This window comes from Panthera leo, chromosome B2 (assembly GCF_018350215.1).
Source record: "Panthera leo isolate Ple1 chromosome B2, P.leo_Ple1_pat1.1, whole genome shotgun sequence".
Classification (NCBI taxonomy): domain Eukaryota; kingdom Metazoa; phylum Chordata; class Mammalia; order Carnivora; family Felidae; genus Panthera; species Panthera leo.
The window spans coordinates 149,263,464-149,280,658 of NC_056683.1; positions in this window are offsets into that span (position 1 = coordinate 149,263,464).

The window sequence follows — 17,195 nt, forward strand, 5'->3', positions numbered from 1 at the left end:
TGCAAAGGCGTGCTGAGCCCCCTTGCTGGTACCAGCGGGGAGTCCCGTCACTCGGGGTCCAGCGAGCTGTCTGGGTCCCCCCAGCCTGAGACACGTGTGCACCAGGGACTGACCCATGAGGGCTGCCTGGCTAGAAATCCCAGGCCATCTCCCCTTAATCTTGTCTGCCAATGGACATGACCCTCTCTCCCGTGGACGTGGCCCTCTCCCATGGATGTGGTCCTCTCTCCCATGGACGCAGTGACCACAGCCCCAGGTGCAGGAGGCTGATCTCGGCCCTCTCCCAAGGGATGGAGCGAAGACACCAGCCACAGATGCCTTAGGGGCTTAAGGTCCGCAGATCCTGGGGCTGCCTCTGGGATGCCTGAACACCCAGACGTGCTCCACGGGGCCGTGACCATGCACGACTCACTCCCACACCCCGGGATCAGCCGCGAGTCTCCCTGCACCCATGGCCTTCTAATCGTACTGTTAAAAGGCATAGACGAGGAGCCTGCTCTAGAGCCCGGGCTCCTTGGGGACCCCAGCCCTCACCCCACCTTGAGATGGAAGAAACCCTCAGAGTTGCAGCCTCACCTACTGCTGTGGCTCTTCCCCGGGGACAAACCGGGCAGCATGTAGATGGGCAATGGACTTCACCCCGCTGAAACACGTCTCCCCCGCTCTGGGCCCCCCAGCCCTGAGGAATGTCATATCGCCCCGCTCACTGTCCCCAGGGCAGAAACCCACAAGCACAGGTGGCCTGGAGCCATGACCTTTCACCCCAGCCCTGGCTTGGCTGCAGCCTGAAACGTGACCCCAAGCTCTGAAGAGGCCAGGAAGGATCCCCAGGAGGCCCTGGGGGTGAGCTGTTCTCATCCAGAAGAAATGGAGCCACGCAGCAGCCACCAAGGGCACTCCGCACACAAGGGGTGCCATCTGCGGGGCTGAACGCCAGAGACCCCACGCTCGGGATCCCTGTACTTTCTCTCATGTACCCAGATCAGCCAGAACACTGCATCTGGCGCGTCTGGGTCCCACTTCGGGGGCACAGACAGGCCACATCCCAAGAAAGGTTTGTTGTGAGGGACCCTCCCCTCCGATCCAGGCTGCAAGTGCTCATCCTAGAGCCCTCGGGCAAAGCCGGGGGCTGTGAACTGCGCCAGCTGCCTAGACCAGGGAAAAGGGGAAGGCCACCCTCCTGGTCAAGCATCGTCTAAAACTACAAGAACCTTCCAAGTTTTCCATGGAGGCCTGGAAGGATTGGAAACACGAGTCTAATCCAATGAGAGAACTATGCAGAGTTTCTAGTAAACATTTAAGGAGCCCCATGAACGCATCAGACATTCTCTACAGAAACTGTGTGCAACAAAGGGACGTGTGTCCTGTGGTCCCCGTGAGCACACGAACACACTCCATGTCTGAAGTCAGTGACAACGACCCAGAGCCACATGGAGGTGGCTGCAAAAGGACAGGCTGCTCGGCATTTACGATCCCAAGTTGATCAGCCCAGTCATCCACTGCTCTTCAGAGGTATAAAATCCAAGTTGCTGCTCAAAGTCGCAGAAAATCCAGATGTGGGGGATCACGGCAGTCACGGGCCTGCTCAGGTATCCCAGTGCAGGTCAGAACAACCTCACAGACACGTGGCCCGCTGGCCAGAGTTTTAGAGGCTTTCCATCTCCATTCCGTCACGAAACCTAACATAGAGTCCATCTCGCTCGCCATTTAGTGTGGAGTTGTGACGCGCTCTTCAAATTTCAGGCAACGTACTCTGCTGTTGTCATCACCGTCACCACCATCATCATCATCCCTTGAGAAGCGACGTAAGACTTTCCAATGCCCTCTCACTCACCATATCTCATGTTCCCTTCTATGCCATGCAGCCTTCGTACACGAATGAGGCTCTCACGCTGCATCCCTACTTTAAAAAAAAAAAAAAATAGAAGAAGAAGAAGAAAAACAAGCCTCAGCAGATGCAATGTACTGACTCTCACTTCCGAGAGCCTCGAAGCACTCAGTAACTGAAGGGAAGCCCATTCAACAGGCGATATTCAGCATTGACCATTCTTCTGGCAGCATTGACCATTCTTCTGGGGTTAGCGTCCAATGTAACACAGAGAAGCTAATTTACAACTGGCCAGTGAGGGACTAGCCCATTATTGGAAATCAACCATGACATTCATATCAGAGTCTGTTTATACAGCCCTCTGGAAGCCCCAGCATTACGGCGTGTTCTGGCATTACAGACCTAGATCCCAAGGGCAGAGTTACGTTACAGTGAGTGTTCCATCCTGCCTATACTGCAGGTAGTGGAATAAAATTAACAACGAAAATAAATGAATCTGCCCTGTCTCAGATTTTCATGGAGAAGAAAATGCAAGAATCCCGGACACGGAGGTTCCAACTGGACTGGAAAGGGGCCTGGAAAACGGCAAGGCGGTTTCTCTTCTTTTCATCCATCCATCCATCCATCCATCCAACCATTTTTTCCCGCATGTACTCAGAAGCCCTAACGAAACACCTTCCATACATCAGGACCATGGAAACAAGAGGGGCGAGGCAGAGGGCTTGCTCTCCCTACGGGGACAGTCTGAGGGCTCGGGAGGGACAGATGGGCACATAGACATTTGTGATTCTAAATAAAATAGTAGTAAAAGCTTATTGAGCTGTAGAGTTTGCTCCCGGCTCTAACCGAAGGACTTTATTTCGAATACCTCCTTTAATCCTCATAAGGTGGGAGGTATCGCTGAACACCCCACACAGTGCGGAACAAGTACAGCGAGATGCAGTGACTAGACCTCCGTTGCATTTCCAGGGCTCATGGGGCTGAAGTCAACCCCAGGTTGCCCGGATCCAGCACCTGACTTCTTCCCCCACAGCATCCTGTCTACACAGCAGGTACATTTCTCAATAGGATCATTCTTATGAACTTATTGAACTCTGCGTGGTGCAGGGACGCATGAAAGAGCCGTGGTCCCAAACTGGCCTCAGTTTGCTTACAACCGTGGTCTAAAGAACTTCCGGAGACGAGGGCGTGCGTCCTAGAAGAGGACCAAGGTTCCGCCTTCACCAGAACGCCCTCTAACACTGCCTGGGTCACATGCCAAGCCTCCACTTGACTCTGTTGACATTTAGAAGATTTGGGGTTTAGGATAGGCTCCTATCACTCACACTTAGACTTATCAGAGAAAAACAAATACTACATGATTTCCCTCATATGTGGAGTTTAAGAAACAAAACATATAAACACGGCAGAAGGGAAGGGAAAATAAAATAAGAAAAAAACAGCGAGAAAAACCCTAAGAGACTCTTAACGATAGAAAACAAACTGAGGGTTGATAGAGGGAGGTGAGTGGGGGATGGATGGCTGATGGGGCGCCTGGGTGGCTCAGTCGGTTGAGCATCTGACTTCGGCTCAGGTCATGATCTCACGGTTCGTGAGTTCGAGCCCCGAGCTGGGCTCTGTGCTGACAGCTCAGAGCCTGGAGCCTGCTTCATATTCTGGGTCTCCCTCTCTCTCTCTCTGCCCTCTCCCACTCATGCTGTCTCTGTCTCTCAAATATAAATAAACATTAAAAAAATTTTTTTAAATAATAAAAATAAAGTATGCACATTACTTTTAAAGGAGGGCACTTGTGGGATGAGCACTGGGTGTTATACGTGAGTGATGAACCACTAAATTCTACTCCTGAAGCCAAGACTACACTGTATGTTAACTAACTTGAATTTACATAAAACCTTGGAAGAAAGAGAGAGAGAGAAAGAAAACAATTAGAGTTATCCATTTGGGGGCAAATGCGATTGGGAAAAAAATTCATCCTTTCGGTGAAAGTGAAATTTCCGTCTTTCATATGACAACCGCGGAAACCTTTGGAAACGGTTCGGAGATTTCTTACGCACCCTCTCGTTTCTTCTCCATGATCTACATCAGACGTGCCCGCCCCCTTTCTTCTAAGAAGTGGCGTCAGGCTGTTTATCAGCCTGGCCAGCCCCTGAGGATGAACTTGAAGTCAGTGATGTTCCTGTAAAACACGGTTATGAACTTGGTCCATGGCTACTTTGGGGGAGGTGGTGAAGCACCCGTTAAATACCGTGTGCATTTGCCTACGGACCTTTTCTGGGAAAGCCTTACTTAACGAGGTCCGTGGCCTTTGAGAATCACTCCTCGAAAAGGAGGTGAGGATTCCATCTAACGCTCCAGATGTCGCCCGATTGCTGTACAAGGGTTGGCCTTGTACTGACCCTAAAGAAAGGCACGTTTGCGCTAGTGTTAAGCAGTGTTTTTAATGACCCCAGGGCGGGCGGTGGAGTCGTGTTGCCCGAGTTCAAAGCCCCGTGTGTCACCTGCAGCAAATTCCTTATTCTCTCCAAGCCTGAGCTTATTCCTTCAGAAGAATTAAATGAGTTGTGTGTGTCTGTGTGTGTTCGATATATATATATATATATATATGTGTGTGTGTGTGTGTGTGTTTATTGCACATACACACCCACACACACATTTCACGCTTGCGTAAGTGCTCTGTCAACAGTAAACGTTCCACAGACTCTTGCTGTCACTGTTCTCGCACAAGGTCCCTCTGAATCTCCATCAGTTCGGATCCCCAGGTCCTGCTGCTTCACTGTCAGTTGATGTTCTGAACCCCACTGCCCAAACCCGCATTTAATTTCATCTCGTTGGTATCAGCTCGTGGCTTAGTCTTGAACTTCATGTTCTGTCTGGATTGGCCGTTCAAGTATTGGCTCTGCCTGGAAGATACACCTAACCGAAAAGCATGGCTATCCACCTTTATTTAAATATTATATTTCCCTGACGCTTACACGTACTTTTCCACACTGTAATGTTTCAGGGAAAGGGTACAGCGGGCAGAGTGTTCCTCCCTCTGGAAAACGCGTATTAAGTGCTACGTTCTACGTCTCAGGGCATCTTACAGATGAGACAACACAGAGAGTGACAGCACTGAACAGGACGGCAGAAGGTTCTATCCGATGACACTTCTCCACGGCAATGTTCTCAAACGTGGCCGTCCACTGGAACCACCTGATGGTTACCAATAAAAAGCCACTGGTGCTCGGGGCCCACGAGGAGATTCTGATTCATGGGACCTGGACGTTCACAAAGCTGCCGGGTGATGCTGACATGCGGTCAGAGCTGAGACCCTCTGCCGACCGAGCCAGCGCCTCCCCCAGCCCTGCTCCCTTCCTCCGGGGCGCGTCGGGCCGCCCCAGGTACCTGCTCCCAGGATTCACCGACAGCCGGGTCCCTTGTCCGTCGAGGACACTATGTGTTTCCAACACAATCCCTTTTTTGTCCACAGAAAGCACTCGGCGTGCGCTGCCCGGACGGACCCGGGATGTCTTCTGCCCGCTAACCAGCATCCTTGGACTATGTCCTGCTCACCTAAGTCCGCGTCTCCAATGTTCCCGCCGTCCCGATGGCTGCAGGACTGCAGGCTTTGCTCAAGTTTTCACCGTATTTCAGCTAGAAATGGGCAGAGGAGGCGGCCGCGGGACACGGGGAGGAAATGGGGAGCCTGGGGTCTGGCAAGCCAGCTGCCACTGCTGAGTGGGTGACCCCTGCCCTGGGGACCTCACTTGCGAACCTTAAGCAGACAGTCAGGACCCTCTGGCTCCAAATGTGTTTATTACACAAGCTCGGTGCCACGGAGCTGCCGTCCCCCTACGGCTTCACAGTGTGTGCGAGTTTTGCACAAAGGAAGTCATTTAAGATGTGGCACTGTGTCCTAGACGGAGGCTGGGGCCTTGTCCCGAAATGCAGGCGGGGCCCCGGGAGAGCGCCGGGCCACGTCACCCCTTCAGGCCGGCACGCGGCCGAGCGAGGCCCGGCGTCCCGTGTCTTCCCGTTCCTGTCCCCTCCGGTGGCTGACACGCAGCGCCCGAACGCCCCCTGCTCCACGGCGGCAGCGAGGGACAAAGAGCGGCCTGCTCACCGAGGCGGAAACACAAAGGCTTGCCCCCACGTCATCACAGGAGGACCAGCTTTGCCCCAAACCGTCTGCGAATAATTCACGGCAGCGACGTGCGCCGCGAGGTCCCGCGGGACCACATCCAGACCCAGCGACCTGAAAGTCCTCGCCACCTGTGCGCAGGCACCCGCGGCCCTATTTAACCACATCCCTGCCAACTTCGTGGACCGGGGCTGCTCCAGCCCAGCCCTGATTGTTCTGAAACCGAACTTGCGGCTTGTCGCGTGTCGTGACCAGGAGTATAAGGGGCAGCGGGGCCTGGGGATGGCGTGGCCCTGCCCAAGTATGACGGGACCACACCCTCCGCTGACGGACCGACGTGATCACAATGCATCCACCTGTCATTCGTCACGCTGGTAGGAACGTGGCTCAATAAACAAAGAGAATTCTTCTGCGTATCAAAGCTGAGCAAACATGCAAACAATGGGTACAGCGAGGCCCGCGCGCTGGTGACCAGGCTGTGCACCTGCTCCGGGCCGCAATCCCGCCTGTGCGCCCCCACCCTCGCCTCCCAGAACTCTCTCAGTAATTCTCCTTCATGGGCACCTGCCAGAGGTGACTTTTTCGCTATAGTTATTCCCAGACTTTTCCTCGAAGCAAAGATTGCGGAGAAATTCTAATCCTGCTGAGGACATGTTTGATAAATCAGATTATGTTCCCCGTTTATGAACAAGATTCCTGTTACTTAGACTCTCGCACACACACACGCACACACACACACAGAGCACAGCAGTGTCTGTCGGGACTCCCCGCACGTCTCCCCTGCACCCACCGCCCATCACTTTCCACCTGTAAACAGACAGTAAGCTAATTTGACTTGGCCCCGCGCCCAAGCACGGCCTGAATTGGGAAGAGCAGGTAAAGGGCCCTCCTGTCCTGTCCCTCCTGTCCCGTCCTTCGGTGTCTCCAGGAGAAAAGTTGCGAGTTGAAGGCCTACGTCTTCCCTCTCCCCTGCAGGCCGACGCAGAGCCCCTGGTCTGGAGAGCCTGCTGGGGCCCCAGGCAGAGGGGAAGCAACGCCGAGCACCTTCCCGCGCCCCCCACCCCTCTCTGTTCCCACCGAGCCCCTTCCCCCTGGCAGGCGCCCACAGGGCAGCAACAGCAGGTGCCGGCCGGTAAGCGCCTTGCACCTAGTGCGTGTCCCACCTCACGCGTAGACCCACCCACCCTCGTCAACCACAGGGTGAGAGGCATCCTGGGCACAGAGGACACTGAGGCTCCCGCGCGTGGCAGGTTTGGGCGTCAGGACTCTGCCCGGGCCAGCGAACTCCCCGTGTCTGTGTCCACCCGCAGCCCCGCACTGCCCGCCACCGGTCCCTGCCGGGGTCCCTGGACTGAGTGTGGGCGCAGCCTTCTCCCTGCAGGGATGATTTTTAAACAGCTATTCATGCTTGGAGCAGGGCGGCTGAGGCAGCTGCATCGTCTCCTCTCACGCCAATTAAAGCCGGATTCTATGTCCTTAGCATATGAATCAAGGCCTCAGCAGAACAGGCTGGGCCCCACCAGCCGGTCTTGCGCACCCCGTGGTCCCCTGCCCCCAGAGCCCTGAGGCCCAGGCGGCGGGGACTGCTCCTTGCCCCCAGGCCTGGGGATCTCCAGCATCCAGGGTTCTAAGAGGCGGGCCGTGGCCAGGAGGCGACGCAGGATGACCTTCTGTTGGGTCAGGGTCACCGAGGACGGCAATCACACACGATCCACAGGGGGCCCGGGATCCACGCCAGCCAGGAGCAAGATGCTTTTGATGGAATATCCGAAAAATGCAGGGCCTTGCCCCATCCCTGGCACCTCAGTTTCAAAACTAGAGAGGATGCAGGAAAGGACTGGAGATTCATGAGGGTCGCGAGGCTGGAGGAACTTTCTTTTGAACGCAGTGCCCCTGGGGTGTCCCTTTCCTGCTGAAAACCCCATAGCTGGGGCTTCTTGGTGTCATAACTTTGGGAGATTAAGAAAACTCGTCCTTTGCTGTTGCTCTACGAGTACATACGCTGTGGATAATGTTGAATAAAATGACTGAGTGCGTCCTGAAATGAAACAAGAAGGCACCTGCGGGGTAGGAAAGCCTCACGCTACTTGGCAGGAAGCCTGGCCCTCAGGCGGCGTACCAGGATGTACATGAGGAGCAGCGACAGACAAGGCACAGGTGGCTTGTGTGTGCCACCAGATTATTCTCCTGTAAGCTAACCCTTTACCACAGTCTCTAATGGCCTCCTTTGGAAGAAGCACCGAGCAGACAGGACAGAGGCTTTCTGTGGTCGAGTCTGCGGACTGGCAGAGGGTGTCCCAACCACGAATTAGCACCACGGCCCCACCCCGTGGCCTGGTACGTGTACCTCGGACACGAGCAGTGCCCGCCTGCCAGGGACCGATGAAGCGAGCCTCGGCTTCTACGGGCAAGTCGTCACTCCACCGGTAAGTGGGGATCAGAAAGCCCTCTGTGGGAATCTTGAGGTGCCCGGAGTCTAAGCCGAGCCCTCTGTCAGCCTCACACACCGTTCGCTTGGCGGATAACCAGCTTTGCTCTGAGCGGCCCCACAGTGCACCCCGAGTAACCCAGAAATCCTCTCCGGTGACCTAAACGCCTCCTGTCTGTCCAAGGAGAGCCGACACCACAGGGATGCTGCTGCTGAGGTCTGGCACCTTCTTCTGCAGGAGGACAGGGGGTCGGCCAGTGTAGCCGGAGGCCGGGGCCCCTCCTCTCCTCTTTCTGAGGGCTACAGTCTCCGAATGGGGGGGACCGCTCCACTCGGGTGTCTCGCAGTCCCTGCCCCTGCTGTATCCTACGCTGACCCACAGCGCCCTTCGGACGCCGGAGCCGGTGTTTCCAGCTGTGTCCACGGAAGCCCAAGAGGCCCGGGTAGATCAGCGAGGCCACCGCGGTGAGCCCCGCACCAGCTCTGGAGACGGTGTCCACGACCGGGGCAGAAAGTCCCCAGGCAGAAGCAGAGGAATCAGAAGTACCGGGCCGGGGACCCCGTCTGAACGACTTGGGCGAAGCTAACGCAGACTGAGAGGCGAAGTCTCGGTGACGACTCGGCCAGCGTCCTAGGGGACACCGCCTTCCACACGGCGGGGAAGAGAGACGCATCGGGACGTCAGCTTTCCTTTCCCCTGGCCCTGAGGCGCTGATGCGTGACCTCGTAAGGAGCGGGTGGTCTTCTTGGCCCCCGCCGGGAAAGTCCTAGTGAACTGGAGCAGGTTAGAAATGGGACCACCAAGCCTGGCGGCCAGGCCAGGTGCCAGGGGTCCACGGAGCAACCTGTGCTGGGTGAGGTCAGGGTCAGGGTCACGGTCTCCGGGAGGAGGGAGGGCCCCGGGGGGCTGCCTGTTGGTTTGACGTCACAGCGACCGAAGCCCGCACGGCGGGAACGTCAGGAGAGCAAGGTCGTCGCTCGGTCAGGGCCGCTGACCAGAGAGACTCAGGATGTGAGAAAGTCCTGAAGGGAAGCCGTGACCTCGGCATTCAGCTGTCTGCGTGCTTCTGCGGCGAACTCGAGGAACGCGGCACCTTCAGTCGGGACGCAGCTGTGGGTCATGCACACGAGCGGGCAGGCCGGCCCAGGAGGAGCGTCCCTTCAGAGACCAGCCCCGTGTGCTCCGTGCGAGAACGCCGGACCCCGTCCCCCAGCGGCTTCCGGGGAGACTGAGTCAGCAGCCCCCAACGGGGACCGGGCAGAGGCGTGGAGAGGGGGTGACCCCAGGGGCAGGAGTGCGGGAGCGGGGGAGGGGCCGGGAAGAAAAGAGGAGGCAGCAAATGGAAGCGGGTCCGGCTCCTCACAGAGCACCTGCTGCAGGTGTAGCCCCGCCCTGGGGGTGCCCTGGGGGTGCCCTGGGGGGACAAGGAAACAGATGTCGCCTGTGGAGCCCACGGGCCCAGGTTCCCAGGACCGAGAAGCCAAGAGGCTGGAGGTCGCTCAGGAAGCATCTACAACACAAGCCTATTGCCTCCCCCACCCCCACCCCAGCCCCCTTTAAACACACAAATCCTCAGAAATACTTGCAAGGGCACTAGGGTCCCCACGCAGAGAAGACGGGGCTCAGGCCCAGCTACGGGTTCCCAGGGACAGGGTGAGCCACGGGCTCGGAGGCGTGCGTGCGCGGATTCGGCAGAGCCGTCAGTCGGGGCTGCTCCCTCACCCGTGTCTTTGCGGTGCAGGTGAGTTCTTTCCAGGGGCTTCAGGGGAGCTCGGGAGGGACCCCGGTGGTCGCGAGGGGCCGCGGTGCCCGTCCGCAGCTCGAGCTGGGTGGGAGCAAACTGCTCAGCCCGCGCCCAGAGCGAAGGTAAAGCGCGACGATTTCCTGGCCGTGCTGTGTCAGACTACAGGTGTTCCCGGTGACAAGTTTGCTCGAAATCTGCCAAGGCCCTCCAAAGTTGTCCGGGAAAAGCAAATTCTTAACGATTTTGTTTTATTAGAAACCTGGGTGGATTAACAAGATACTCAGTGATCATCCAGAGCAGTACCTTGGACGGGTACGGAGTCCAGCACCCTCGGCAGCAGCCCCGGGTGGGGAGGCACTCGGGGGTGCAGCCCAGCATTCCGGCTGACCACAGCCAGACGGAAGGTCCTCTCTCCGGGGCCCAGCAGCGGTTTGCACTGGGCAGCAGCAAACTTACAATGGTGTCCACGAGGCCGCCTGGCGGGACTGAGGACAAGAGAGCCTTGTGTCTTGTTTGCCCAGGAGGTCAAGGTCCACCGCGGGGGTTCCCTTCTGGCACAACTCTCCCACGCAAGCTCGTCCAGCGCCCGGCGCGGACCCTCCCTCCAGGCATCGCCGTGGGTGGGGACGTGTGTCCTGCCGTCACCGTGGACGAGCCGCCCTCGGGAGGAGGGGCCTCTGGGCCTCTCCCAGCCCCAGAGACAACCCCCGCGCGGGCCCCGTCTGCAGCCCCCTCGGCGTGTGTCCCCTGCTGGCAGGACGCTTCTGAACGCGGAAAACCAGGCGTGCTTGTCACTGTGCTAAGGGGACACCACCGGCCGCTCTTGCCCGACAAGATACACGCGGAGCACGCACCGTCCCCCCGTCCTGAGAGGGCGTCCACGCACGCTGGCCGCCTGGTCCGTGGCACGTGATACAGTTGGAAACGTTCATGGCTGGCGAGAGCGAGCCCGCGGGGGAAGAGGGGACGGTCACCTCTCTGCTGTGCACGCGGAAAACCCCGGAGTCAGAGACAGCCAGGAGCTGCCAGCCTAACGCCCACACCGCAGGCCACTGCCCTCCTGAGCGAAGATCAGTTCTCACGGCAGGTGGAGAGCAGCCCTGGGTTATAAAGCGCGTGTTGAAGCAAATCCGGGCTAAAACCCAAACCCGAATAACTGCTCTTCCTGTTTGGACTAAACCACGCTGTCACTGCCACCGAGCAATCAGCAGAAGTCACATCTGCGTCTTTGCAGTAAGTGAGTCTTGTCTGGGAACTCGAGAACGCACCTGCCCGTGGGCAGGCGGCTTCTGGGGGACATTAGCCCCACACCCGGAAAAAGTGGAAACACCCGAGAAAATGGGAACTTGAGGTCCTTACGGAGGAAACACAAACCCTTTACCCCACCCTGCAGCGGTGGGCGGGGGCCGGAGGCAGGGGCCGCGCTGGCTCTCACCGAGGGCTCACGCTCGCCAGATAAAAGGGGCGGATGTGATGACCGTGAACGGGGGACCTCGAGGGGCCACGCGGAAACCACTGTGACAGGGCCCCCAGGTGGGGGTGTCCCCCCGGCCTGCTCCTCCCTCCCAACCTGCTTCTGATGCTCAGCACGGCGCCGTCTCCAGGAGGTGGGGAGGGCGTGAGCTCGGGGTGGGCGCCTGGGCCCCCAGAGCCATCCCCGCCCCTGCCCGCCGCCTGCCAGCCCGTCCCGCACAGCCAGCGACCGACCGTGCTCACGCCATGCCTCTGAGAACCTGTCTGCTTCATTACTGGACTTCTCAGTGCTTTACCTCTGGTCCGAGCCTGGACGTCCGGCTTCCTCGGGAGGCCTGGCTTCAAGCCCCTCTCCGCCCTCCCCCTACCGGGCTGGCGTGACAACTTTACGTGTGAATTCCCTGGCTTTCTCCATCCCCACCACCGTTCCCGAAGGTCACCCCTTGCCGCCGATCCACACGGCGCGATTCCCGCTGGCGTTTCTGCCCGGCCACGGCGCTTCCTTGCTTCCCCTTCGCCAGGACGAGGTGGCAAAGAAGGGGTGGGCTTTGTGGCCGGGCCGGGAGCTTCAGAAACAACTTGGTGTTGAGGTCTCGTTCAGCAGAAGCTCTCCGCCATCCAGTCTGGTTGGCGAGAGAGGCTCGCCCCAGTCCCGGCTCTGGAACGTCGCCTTACTGAGGGCAGAAGCCGGATCTTTCAGACGACGGCCAACACCGGGGGAGGGAGGAGTATGTGTGACACCCACCCCTTACCCGGAGCCGGGTGCCGCTGCGGGAGGAGGGAGGCTCACAGGCAGCTCCGTCCCACCCCCGGGCCCGCAAGGACCCACGGCGTTGCACGGGGGCTTCCCGCCTCCCCCCTGCGTCCGTCCCTCGTCACCCCAGTTGCAGGACAGTCAGACCCGAGGGGGAAGGAGGCCTCCAGGCAGCTCCACAGGGTAAGTACTTCCAAGGGCAGGGAAAGTGCAGTCGCTGATCTGGGAAATAACGTGGAGCCGTGAGTGGTGTGTGTGTGTGTGTGTGTGTGTGTGTGCGTGCATTCAGGTGTGTGGGCATGACTGTATATGTGTGAGTGTGCCTGCGTCCACACTTGTCGACATGTGAGTGTGTTCACGTGTGTGCACGTGTGTATGAATGTGAGTGTGCATGCATTCACGCGTGTGGGCATGTGTGCGCGCGTTTGGTTGTGAGGACATGTGAGTGTGGACACGTGCGACTGCACGTGCGTTCAAGTGCGTACGTGAGTGTGTGTCTATAGGTGAGTTTCGTGTGTACACATGGGCGTGTGTATACATGGTGTGCATGTGCGTGTGGACACGTGGATGTGTGTGCGTGGCGTGTGTGTGCGCGCACGAGTGTGTACACGTGAGCGTGCGATCTGGTGGCACAGCTGTCCTTCCTCCGCAGGACGGGAGCAGAGAGCGGCCGCGGGCTTGCTGACCGCCAGAGGAAAAGAGATTAAACCACAGCGGACGTGGAGAGAGTCCGCGTGCCTCTACAGCACGTCCACGCCGCTCACCCACGTAAGCCCCGTGCTAACAGGGCAGTTGGCTCCTCGCGTGGTGACGCCGGCGGATGGGGTCTTTGATGTCAGAGGAGGGGGCGTCTCCGCAGCCCCTGGGATCCACGCCTGGAGTCTGGCTCCCGGGAGACGCTCCTCTCGTGTCGAGGATGAAGATCTCACCCCGGCCAGAGCTCCCTGGCGCCCCTGGCCCATCCGTGAACGACATTCCGTTCCCTCTCTTCCGGGCACCGTGCACTGCGGTGGCTGAGCTTGGAAATGCTCATCTGTTTCACAGGGTCGAGTGTGGACGCTCCGACCCAAGGCCGCCGCTGTTGGGACAGAACCCTGCGAAGAGGAACGTGGCCCCGGGTCGGCACTTGCTGTGATCGAGAGGCACTGAGGCCCCCGGGTGAGCCGGTGGCGGGTCCCGGCAGGTCGAGCAGGACCGCGGGGGCTCCGCCGGGGCAAGGAGCGGGTCGGGGCCATCCACGCCTCCTCCGGCCCACATTCCTGCACCTCGCGTGGAAGACACCGGCCACGTGGCTGCCCACCGAGTGACGGGAGACAAACGGGATGTAGAAGAGAAACGCTAGACTCTTTTCCACTTTCCCGTGGGGCACGGCTTTCTAGCGGACGTGGCTCGGGCCAGTTCCTGGGCACCGAGCCGCCTCTGCAGGCCTTCGTCCCACATCTAACCTCCCTACCATCTGCTTGAGTTCCCTCCCAGCGTGCTTTGCCCTTCCTTCCGGCTCTGATCCCCACCTCCTCCGCATCACGAGTCCTCGTTACAGAGACATGTCCTGTTGGGGAAGAACCTTTCCCCATGAGCCCGGCAGCCCCGAGGAGCCCCTCCGTGTGTCTGAGGCCTCCGCCCCCCGGGGCCCTGATGACCTCCAGCAGGGGCGGGCGGTTCTCACCGGGGCGGCTGGCGTCTCCACAGCATCGGTGGCGGTGCAGGCGCTTCCAGAAGGACAGCAGGCAGTGCCCCGGGCTCTCGAGCGTGTGAAGATTTTATAGGTAACGGGGCCAGGCCTCTACGTCCTGCTTCCACCGGGCTCCAGGGAGACAGCGACGTGACCGAGCCCGAGCTGACCCGACACTCCGCAGAAGGGCAAGACGGCCAGTCTGGGCAAAACCCCACGGGCTCAGGCCAACAGCCCGGGAGCAGGGAGCCGCGTGGAGGGCCCCATGGGGCACAGAAGGCAGGGAGCGTCGCCTTCGGAGTCTCTGGGCAACGTGCACAAGTCTGCTTTCCCGGCCTCCCTCTCTGTGGAAGGGGCACCGGTCTGCAGAGGCCCCGAAGGCGGAGGCGGAGCCCTCTGCCCGACAGCCCCTCGGCCACGTGTCCTCACACGCAGCCCCAACTCCTGACCCCACCGGTCAGAAAACGGGAAAAGCCTTGACCGGGCACCGGAGTGTCCGCCCCATTAGTGGGATCACTTTGCACAAGGACCGCAAGGACGTAGCTACAGACGGGGGGGGGGGGGGGGGGGGGGTCTGCGGACCTCACTCACGGCTGCTGTCACCAGACGCGGGCGGTTTTGCAGACCTGACCTTCATTGATCGCTAAACCACCCACCGGATTTCCTGGGTCAAGGGCGAATGAGGGTCTTTAAACGGAAATCACGTGCTGTGACTTGAAGATCTTTTGTTCAGCGGTGGGGAGGCAGGGGTGGCTGCCTGGAGGGCTCCGTCTCGTGGCTCGCACCCTGACATTTTTTCGTGTCTTGTTAGAGGGTAAATGGCTCGTCTGCTCTGATTCAGGCCTGCTTCCCAGCCTCTGCCGGTGCCTCCTCTCATCCGAACGCACCCTCGGGGGCCCTCCCACTGCGCGCGGCAGTCTGCAACGGTGGAGACCGTCCGCACAACCCAGGAATATATTTCAAGGCCCGAAACAGATTGCCTGCAGTTTGCAGTGTCGTGGCTGAGCCTCCGTCTAGACCAAGCGTCAGATTGGAGCGTCTGTACGTTCTGACGCTGAGTTCACGACCCACATCTCTGAAGGACAAAGGTCAAGTTTAAGCTACCACACTGTCCACGTGGTCTGAGATCGTCTTAACAAAATTAATCCATATTCTTATCCCGGGGCACCTGGGTGGCTCAGTCAGTTAACTGTCCGACTTTGGCTCAGGTCATGATCTCACGGTTTGTGGGTTCAAGCCCTGCGTCGGGCTGGAGCCTGTTTCAGATTCTGTGTCTCCCTCTCTCTCTGTTCCTCCCCTGCTCCCTCTCTCTCTCTCTCACACACAAATAAACACTACAAGGAAGAGAGAAAGAAAGAAAGAAAGAAAGAAAGAAAGAAATAAAGAAAGAAAGAGGACAGAAGAAAAGACATACTACCACCAAAACAAAACAAAACCACACACAATAACATAACTGACAGTTGGACTGACCCCAAACTCTCAGGAAACTGCTGAGCTGAACTCTCGTTCAAGAGCGAGAGGGAAAGACATTTCCAGACCAAGACTGGGAGCTTACCACTCGTAACTGTGGAGAACTTCATCCGGTGCGCAGGAAGTTAGGACCAGAAGGAAAAGTAGGATTTGGTAGGATGATGCACACTGAAACGCGTAAAAATAGCGATAAATGTAAACCAACATTGACGGTAAAGATCGATAATCCTAGTGACGGCACGAACCGCAGTGACAATACGGAGCTAGGCCAGCAACAAGGAGGACGAGTCTCGAAGACACACAGTCAAGTGCTCCCACGTTCTCCGGCTCTCTGAGCTGGGATGGGGATCGGTTACCTCAGGGCCCGCCAGGGCACACAGTGGCCGAGATGTCCTATGTAAGCGCTATGAGAACAGACAGAGAATTGTAACTTGTAGCCTCTGGAGGGAAAGGGGGACAAAGGAAACTCAACCGTTTGAATAAAAGACAGAAAACGAAATCTTAAAAAGGTGAGGAAAACCACGGCAAGCGGAAGTACCGAAACAAGATGGCCGCAGGAAGTCCGGACAGACGAGGCGCACAGGAAATCCACAGAGTGTGCTCGCCTGGGAGATGTCACAGCCACGTCGGAACCCACATGCCCAACGTGGTGCACGGAGGAATCGTCTGGACACAGACATCCAGGCCCTGGCCACAGATCCACTCACGGCACATCAGATTTGCAACCTGGGGAATCCGTGCCTCGGGTTCTAATTCAGACGGTCCAAGTACGGAGCCTTGAGAGACGGGCCAAGACAGGGAAGAAAAGGGGGCACCTTGGGTCTTGCCTTTGCAGGGTCGTCTCGTGCAGGGAAGCTCGCGCTTCACGTAGGGGTGAAGAAGAGCGCTCTTTTCACGGGTCACTTCTCCCCTGCCCTCAGAGTGTGGGCCTGAGAGGGGGCAGGAGCCTCCGCAACGGGGACTGCCGGGACCAAGCAAAGCCGTTGCTCCCTAGGAGACCCCTGAACACTGCTGGCCCCGGCCACCCTCCCCCCGAGGGACAGGGGGCTTGACAAGGACATAATCACTCCTAGAAATGTGCCCAAAGAAAGATTCACCAAAGTCCACAAGGATTTATGTACGAGGATATTCACCGTAGCATTTTTTATAAGGAAAGTTGGGGAAAACCCAAATGTCCATCAACAAGGGTTTGGTGAGTCAATCATGGCTGAACTGTCCAACACAACCAGCAGAAAGAATGATGTAAGGCAAGAGCCAGTGACGTGGAAAGTGTCTAAGACATATTATTAAGTAAAAAGGAGGTAATAGTCACACGTATAACGTGACCCAATTTTCACGAGAATTCATGGAATACAGAGGGCTATCTCTGTATCCACGGGAGCGCAAAACTAGAAGGATGTTGGCCAGGCGCTGATCGTGGTTCTTGGAATGGACGTGGGCAGGACCATGGGTATTATGGAAAATTTTATTTTCCCATTTTCCCCCACTTCTCTATTTTTCAGTTTTTTGACTGGCCTGTATTTATTGTTCAGAGAGAAAAAAGCAAAGAAGTGAGGCTGCTTTTTTCATGTGAAGCTCTCTTTATATGTGAGTTTTAAAATTGCTCATTCTTTTTAATAAGAAAGGATTTGCCCTGGCACCTTGGGCATCGGCGGGTGGTTTATCCACCCAGAAGCTTCGGGATTACCGCCGCCGGCACTCCGTG